The sequence below is a fragment of the Antechinus flavipes genome, chromosome 4, assembly GCF_016432865.1.
Source record: "Antechinus flavipes isolate AdamAnt ecotype Samford, QLD, Australia chromosome 4, AdamAnt_v2, whole genome shotgun sequence".
NCBI lineage: Eukaryota > Metazoa > Chordata > Mammalia > Dasyuromorphia > Dasyuridae > Antechinus > Antechinus flavipes.
In genome coordinates this window covers 70,543,386-70,552,683 of record NC_067401.1, presented here as the reverse complement: position 1 = coordinate 70,552,683, position 9,298 = coordinate 70,543,386, and the positions used below count along the sequence as shown (strand labels likewise).

At 36.4% G+C, this 9,298-nt stretch overlaps 1 non-coding gene across 1 annotated transcript; it reads left to right on the top strand.

The window, feature by feature from the left end:
* The first annotated feature begins 342 nt into the window (after nucleotides 1-342).
* Nucleotides 343-449, top strand: LOC127563550 (U6 spliceosomal RNA). The gene has a single exon (XR_007954004.1). It is a non-coding gene; the product is annotated as a U6 spliceosomal RNA (small nuclear RNA).
* Nucleotides 450-9,298: the final 8,849 nt, after the last annotated feature.

Below are 9,298 nucleotides of genomic sequence, written 5' to 3'. Positions count from 1 at the left end.
GGAAAATCATTTTGGTGTCTGAATGGAAGACAGATAAGAACTGTAATAATTCAGGCATGAGGTGATGAACTGGTATCAGTGACAGAGGAGAAAATAGGGCATATTTCAAGAGATGTTGCAGAGATGAAATCAATAAACCTTGGCAACTGGTTGAATATGAAGGGAGGGAAAGTGAGATAGTGAGAGTTCAGGATGATAGCTGGGTTATGAGTTTGGGAGACCAGGAGAATGATGGTGCCCTTTATAATAATAGCAAAGGGATGAGGAGTGGGGGGAATTGGGTTTAAGAGGAAAGATAACGAGTTCCATTTTGGACATATTTAGTTTAAGATGTCTACTGGAGTGCTCACTTCAGCAGCACATGTACTAAAATTGGAACAATACAAAAAAGATTAGCATTGCCCCTTTACAAGTTTGACATGCAAATTCATGAAGCATTCCACGTTTTTTGCTTGTCTTCTCAAGGAAAGGAAAGAGAAGGGAGAGAATATGTAACTCAAAATTTTTAAAAAGGAAAGTTAATGATTTTTTACATAAGGTTGAGAAAAAAATAAAATAAGAGAGAAAGGAAGAACATATGGATGGTAGTCAAGAGGCTAGTTTTGAATCCTGGCTTTGCGGTTTTCTCATTTGAATGTGTTTATTCATCCCTTCACCTCTCTAGGTCTCTATTTCCTAAGCTATAAAATAAGCCATTTGAACTACAGGCTCTTGGAAGTCTTTTAATGCTTTCTAATGATGTTACTTTCCTGTATATTATCTTTTATACTAAAAGTGCTGTGTGGGAGACAAAGCAGAAGCTGCTATCTTTTATATAAAGACAAATGGTAAACATCACGGCATAGTGGATAGAGGATTGAATCCAGAGTAAATTATGAGTTCAAACTCTGTCTTTAATACTTGTTAACTGTATCACCTTTGAGAAATCACTTAATGTCTCTGAACCTCAATCAAGTTTCTTCATAACAGAAGTTCCCATATAACGAAATCACCAGTCCTTTATATAAAACACAGAAAATAAGATTCAAATAAATTCAGATACTTGCCCAAGACCATCTAGTTAGTGAAAAATATATATCCCTGGTCTTCTGACTTTAAGTTAAGTAATATTTCCATTCAAGCACAGGTTATTTGTCTGTAATTATATACAACATGCATTTAATAGCCACCTTCAGTGTGCAAGACATTTCAAGGTAACACTATAAAAGCAGAAAGACAAATAGTTGCTGTTCTCAGGGAACTTCTGGTATGCTTCTATGAGACATGCAAATAGTTTTGACACCCACATACTCACATATATGTATGTGTATATATATATATATAATATATATATATATATATATATATATATGCTTATTTGAAGAAGAAAATGCTATCTAATCTATATGTCCCTAGGATGTCATATTTTTATTTTTTCAGATATCTATTCCTTAATCTATTTGTAGATTTTTTTAAATTTCTTTTGTCCTCATCTCAGCTCTTATTTCTTGCTACTGTTAATGCATATAGCTTCAGTAAAGACGCGCGTCTTCTCTATATATACATTGAAATTTTCTGCTTCGTATATGCTATAGGCTAGGATATTGGAAAACTTAGTTTTTTGCAACTGCCTGGAAACAAAGGAAAACAATTTATACTGTAATGTGAATGTCAATATTAAAAAATTGTGAAAGATACACAAACTCTGAACAATGTAATAACTACTCATGATTCCAGGGGATCCAGAATAGATGTCACAAAGAGACAATGTAGCAAAAATAATCTTTAGACATGATGAATAAAGAAATTTGTTTTGTTTTCTATTGTTCATTACCAAAGTTTTGTATTTGTTTTTGTTTCTCTCTTAAGGAAAAAAATGAATGTTGGAAAAAGGGCCAAAAAAAAAATTGTCTACTGGACATCCATATCTAGCTGTCTGAAAGGTAATTGGAGATGTAAAATTTTGGTCATCAGAGAAGTTGGTGTAGAAATTGTAAATATGAGAACATGATTGTTACATGCATTCCAACTGCAAGATTTTATGTTTTTGCCAACATTATGTGAAAATTACTTCAAATTTCTAGTCTGTTTCACCTATGTAAATAACATGTATTTTCTTTTTTATTATTATTATAGCTTTTTATTTACAAGATATATGCATGGGTAATTTTTCAGCATTAACAATTGCAAAACCTTTTGTTCCAACTTTTCCCCTCCTTGCCCCCATCCCTTCCCCCAGATGGCAGATTGACCAATACAGATAATATGTATTTTCAATGTTTTCATTGCAATTCACCATTGCTATGCAAGGTAGTCTTTGAGAAAGATAATTTTTACCATCATCTTCCTCATTCTTGTCATCATTAAATGCAATTTTCACAAATTCATAGTATTTCCAGAAGATCCAGGATAAACATGACCTGCTGCCTGACAAAAAGTGCTACAGCATTGAAGTGGATTGTGGTCCCTTTAAGAAACTGTATTTCCTATTTGTGATTCCTTTCAGATTAGTCCCAGCCCCACCTGGCTGATGCATTATCAGTTCAGGAAGATCCTGGTCAAAAGCATCCCTTTGAATTCCAATAGGAGATCCAGGCTTGTCCCCAGCCTCCATCGGATCTGAGCCAACTTGGGCTGTCCCAGCCCCCATTCTGATGATCTGCTCAGGTTTCCCAACCCCCACCAAGACAAGCAATATAATGAGCTTCCATCAACTAAGGTCTTTGCAGATGGACCTTGGCAGCTCCCTTTACTGCCAGGAGCTTCTGCCTACTGAGAACTGCATTCTCAATGCAAAACTCCATTTTCCAAAAATCTGTGCACCGGAATACTCTTTCCAGTGTCATCCTCTCTTTACCTTTACCTATTTCCCTAACTAGACTTTATGCTTCCAATCCCCATAATAAACCTCTTTTATCAATCTAGGTTTTTGGGTCTGTAAATTCCTTTACAGGAAGCCTCTGTGCTGCCAGAAGGCAGTCCCCAAAATCCCCTACCCTTGCACCGAAACCTACCCTGAACCCTGAACCCTGAACCTACCTAGATCTCATTTAATTCCCTAACCACCAGAAACCCTAATTTCATTTGGGTACCCCAAATCTAAACCTCATCAGCATATGACATCCATTGTTAAATATGCTGAATGAATTTATTTTGCTTAACATTGCTATTCATTACAAAAGTTTTATATTTTTTCTATTTCTCTTGTAGATTCAGGGAAGGAAGTTGGGGAAGAGAAAAACAAATCCTTAACAATTTAAAATAAAATGTAAACTGGACAGGAAGAGAATTTATTTTGGAAGGCAATTTAAAGACTAAGGATTTGAACCCTTTCCTTTCGTAGACATGAAAACTGAGGGCATTGTTGTAGCCAGGGCCTGATTCAGGCCAGTCTCCAAATGATTTAGGACTAGCATAGGAATGAATCGAGATACTCAGAGGTCATTCAACAGTTAACAAAAGGAGGTTTACATAACCTAGCATAGAAAGGGTATTCAACAAAGGCAGATGTAGCTCCCACTACTTCTGTCCAGTTAATCTGCCAGTGTGCAAACCCTGAGACTTAGAACAACCACTGTTTTAAAGTCCAGGCAGACTTTACATGGGTGGATGTTTTTAATGCACTGAAGTAACCAGAAAACTATATCAATATGGCTTGAGGCTAGCAAAAAGCCACTTCAGGGAGAGTGATTGAACCTTAATCCACTGACATAATCAAGTCTAAAGTATATTGCATTTTAGAGAAATAATTAGTTTAACCTATTTAGGGATGGTGGGAAGAGATAAATATAGAAAGATAAATGATCCTATCACAACCAGAAAAGTAAAGTCACTTGCCCAAAGTCTTACAGTAAAGACCTGAGACATTGTTCCAAGTCAGCTAAGTCTCAGGTCATACCTCTTCCCCTTAACCAAGCTGCCACTCTTCAAAGTACTGCCTTAGGCACTATTAAAATAACTTCCACAGACTTTACAAATGACATTCAAGTTGACTTAACAATCTAAAATGTGAAACAATGGCACAAGTCTCAAGAAAGACACATAAACATAAGCATAACATACAGTATAGAAAAATCAATCCAGAAAGACAAACCAGAGTGGAAAAATTATGATAAACATTTGTGCATTTTCACTATTTTCAGGTTGAAAATAGCATAGATTAATATAATGACCAATCTTGGCCCCAATTTAGAAAATATACGTTCATCTCCTTTGTGTGTGTAAGGGGGAGGGGGAAAGGAGAGGAAGGGAAGGAGTGCCAAATATGGGTATAAATTATTTTAAATATGCTGTCACACTGAGACTGAGACTGTGTTAATGTTTGGTTGGTTTCAATTTCTCTCTTTTCTCTCTTTTAAAAAAGTATTTATAACAAAGGATTGTTTGCTGGAGAGGGACCAGGGGAAATGTGGCTACATTTGGAAATGAAGGCATTGTAAAAGCAAAAGAGATCAATAAAAGTTGTTTTAAGAAAAAAAAATCATGAGGGGAAGGCAAATCAAACTGTGAACAGAACAGATTTCTGTGGCCAATTACATAAGGAAAACTGAGATACATGAACAGGATGGCAAAGAGGATCCTGAACTTATTTATAATAATGTCATATATAATTCTATGAAATATTGAGTGACTAATAGGTGATTAAAGTAAAATAGTGTGATACAAATATTACATATGAAAATAACAAAATATTATTTTAAAATTTTAAAATTAAAAAATAGAAAATAATTTTAATTCAGTCCAATTCAATAAGGATTTTATTAAATATGAAGTATGGGATGGGCACTCCAGGAAATGCAAAGACAAAACCAAGCTAGTCCATGACCTCAAAAAATTTGTATTACAGGAAATTTTAAGAAATTTAGCCTGAAATGCTGCCAATGTGAAATTTGTTGTCTTAAATGCTGCCTCCTGGAGTTTTAGAAACAGCACTTCTTTGTCCAATGGCTCATCCAAGTGGAAGACAGAAAATACCAAACCTTTGATTGGTTCAGATCTGTGATTTCTTTTTTTAAGAGAAACCTTCACATTAAGATTTAATCTCTATTCATATTGGATAACTCACTTGTCATTTACAGCTTTAAAGCATTGCGTGGAGTACTGGGAGACTGTGGTCTTATCAGTGCTCATGGAGATGGTACCCATCAGTAGGAATTTGAACCCAAGTCATCATGAGTTTATATCTACATTATATTGTTTCCTAACTCTTCAATTGGAAGTCTATAAATTGATAACTTCATCCAAAAATAGACTTGAATTTATGTTTACTGTGCCAGATTCAGTGGCTGTGAAGGCAGTCACTGAAATATCAGCAAAATAAGTGACTAAACCAGGTTAGCTCAAACAAAGGAAAGGAAGGCTTGCCATAAATTCAGGATACTAATCAGTTATATTGTTATGTGGATAACAATTGGGAGAGAAGTGAAATGAAGCAAAACAAAAAAAAAGAAAAAGAAGAATCCATTTCTAAAGGTCCAGTGTATTGATCCCAAACTGTAATTAGCCTGACTGTTTCTGAGATCCATCCCTTAATTTGTAACAACTTCAGAAACTGGTCCCTATATTCAGAAACCAGCTTTTCCTCAAAGATTCCTGTGCATGATTAGAATTCAGATTAATACTTTTTTATCCCTTAAAACAATGTAGGCCTTCTATTAATTGCACTGGGAAATTGTGCCCAAGTTTCCTTCTGTGCTCAGTGAGTCTACGAATTAATTCATCCTCTTGTTAAAATTCCAGCTTCTGTTATCACCTGCTGCTTTGAAGGCTCAGGGTTGCATTTCCAGCCCTTCTCTGTCAGCTGCCAACTACATTAGCTGGAGGCAGCTAAGAAGCGAATCCTTGAGCAGAGAAAATCCACCTAGGGGAGAAAAGGCAGCTTTGACTTGCAAACAGCATCCAAGAACCCAGCAGAGATATCTGGAGAACCACCTGAATCATCGATCTGGAAAGGCGTCATGAAAGGCAATACTTCTTCCAGCCCAGATCAGAGCAGAGACTTAGGTGGAAAACTGCCGGGAAAGAGAGCCTTGTTCTCTGAATGCCTACAAGACTAAGAGCTCAATCTGGCCCTTACTATGATGCTATCTTGTGTAAACTCTTCCCGACAACCGGTACCAAGCTCAGCAGCCACCATCCCCTATAAGCCTTCCTGAAATATATGTGACTTACACACTTAAAGGTTTAATGTTACCTTTGAGGAAATAAGCCAGGATCACTGATTAAAAGAATATTTATTTTCTACCAGCTCCTCCATAAGCCTCATACATTTTCCTGCCTGCCAAGCTATAATTAATTTGCCGATGTGCCTTGCCTATCCCAGGACTTCTGCTGCACAACACGGTATTTCTCATTAAAATGAATCCTGGAGGCACTTTGTTATTGTTTAGTCCATGAGAAATATTGACAGTGGGTGGTTTTTTTTTTCTCTTTTTCCTCACCATGTGTTTTATAAATGTTAAATGTAAAAGATTTGGGTGTGTGGGTATGTGTTTTGAGTGTACATCTTTGAACTATTCTTTATCAATAATGCATTTGAAATCACAAAGAGAGTAAAATTACTGGGCAGCTGAAGCAACCGTGATGTTTCGGGGATTGCATCTGCCTCTAAATCTTCGGATGACAAGGTTCCAGGTGCCTCATGAAGGCAGCTGAGAGAAATCCACACTGATTTCTCCCCATGTAGTGTTCATCTGTGCACTATAACTGTGTTTTGGGGTAAGGGGGGAGCTGTTTAGATGACAGACTAGTAGGGATAAACAGCATGCTCAGTCCTCTATTTGTTTATTAAAATGCTTCCTGAAATGAAAGAACACTTGTACATTGTTTTATGCGCTCCATCTCCATGTCACCGGTAATTATCTATTAATATTTGGGTCTTGTTTACCTTACTTAGATCCCAGGCCCACTGGGAAGTGATCATTTCTTCTCTGTGATAGTCTATACAGTGCCAGATTTACTGCCGATTTAAATAAATGTTAAATAAGTAGAAAAATATCCAGCCAGCCAAGAAGACTAGTTCTCTCAAGAGCAAGAGAGGGAAATAGTAACATGCGACATTCTGTTAGAGATGCCCTTATAGAAGCACAGAGTGGCTGTGGAAGTATAAAAAGTCATTTGCTTCATTTTTCTTTTAGCATCAAATGAAAAAGCCATGTTGTTTAATTATTTCAAGCCACAAGTAAAAAATGGTCATTAACTCTTTTGTAAAGAATTCTCCTACTTTTTTAATTAATTGGAAATTAAATAATAGCAATAATTTTTTGATCAGCTACATGATGGGACTGAAATTGTTGCATTTTATTGGCAGGATCTGCAGATATGCCATTGTACAAATAACTAAATAGGGGAAATAATTCCAAAATCTATTTGTCCTCTCAAAAGGTAAACAAAGGCTATATGGAATTTCAATTCTTCCTGTTTTTTGTAAAGCATATGGTTTTGCTACAGTACACAGGCTCTAGCTCCATATTCTACACACATTGGGTGTTCAGTAATCACTTAAAAATAAATAACAATTCCAAAATTTCCCTCTATAATTTAGATGGACAAGATGATCATAATTGTGTTTATGAGGTTTCATTTACCTAAAAACTTCAGATCTGTCCACACTAGCTAAAAAGATGAGAACTCCAAGCTAGAAGGCAAAAGCTGATGGGAGGTATCATCAGTATCCATAAAACTGCCAACCTCAGGCATAAGATAAAGACAGACTATTAAAAGGCTCTGAGAAAGCTTAAAGTCTGCAGTTTTAGGATCCTTCTCTTACAGGTTGTCTTTCTCCTACACCATAAACATAAACATTTGCTGCAATGTTCTATTCTTCAGGCTTGCCTTTTTCTTTGCAATATCTCAGCCATTTGTAAACCCTCTCTGCCAAATCTAGGTTAATGACTCCCCAAATATCTACCTATTGCCCTGGATTCTCCTCTAAGATTCAGATCCAATTCTCCAGCTTCATGGATGGTCTAAAAGATATCTCAGATCAGTATGTTCAAAAATAAGGAAGGAAAAGAAATAAGCATTTATACAGAGCCTACCATGAGTCAGGCACTATGTTTAGCACTTTTACAAATATTATTTCATTTGATCCTTACAACAACAAATGTGCTATTATTATCATAGTTTTACAATTAGGGAAACTAAAATAATCAGAGGTTAACCAGGATCACACAGGCAGTGGGGATAAATTTTAACTCAGAGCTTATTGATTCCATACCCAGCATTCTATCCATTATGCCATAAAATCATTTACCTCAACCCTGACCATTTTGAGAGCTATGTTATTTATTTTGAAGATTTTACTATTTTCAAAAATGAACAAGTATAAGATGGAGGAGACAAAGTTGCACAGCAATTTTTTTCTGGAAAATATTCAGTAGTTTTGTTGGACTTCAAGGTCAATAATGTGATGTGGCAGCCAAGAGAGTGGAGAGCCAATATGGTGGAATAAAGGCAGGAACTCACCCAACCTCTTCCCCAAACAGCTCCAAATTCCTTTAAATAAAGACTCCAGGGATGGGGAACAGTCAGAAAAAAAATGCCGAGTAAGAAATAGAATGTCTTATTCATGGAAAAGGCTCAGTGGATCAGTGAGTACCTGTCATGGAATAAGAAGACTGGAAAGGTAGGACTGGGCTTAGGTATAAAGGGCTTTTAAAGTTTAACAGACATTTCTTATTTGATCCTAGAGGTGATAGGAAACCAATGAAGTTTGTTGAGTAGAGGGATAACATGATCAGACCTGTATTTCAGGAAAATCATTTTGATGACTGAATGGAAGATGGATTGGAGTGAGGGGAGACTTGACTAATAGACCCATGAGCAGGCATTAGGTTACAAAAGCCAGCACCAGAATGATGGCAGAATCAGAGTAGGGAAGAATGCATATTCGAGAATTGTTGCAAAGGTGAAATCAATAGACCTTGAAAAACAGATTGTATATGGGTGAGGAGAGAGCTCGGGGCATGAGGGATAGAGAAGAGTCCAAGATGACTCACAGACTGTGAGCCTGAGTGACTGGAAATATAATGTTGTCCTCTATAGTAACAGGAAAGGTTGCAGGTAAAGATGTTTTAAAGAGAAAGATAGTAAGTTCACCTTTGGGGTATATTTAGTTAAAGATGTCTGCTAACCAGCTTGAGATATCTGAAAGACAATTGGAATTACCAGATTAGGGGTCATCAGATAATTGGGGCAAGATAGGAAGATTTGAGAATTATCAGCCTAGGGATGAAAATTAAATCCATGGAAGCTGATGAAGTCACTAACTGAAGTAGTGTAGAGGGAGAAGTACCACTACAAAACCTTGAGGGGCATC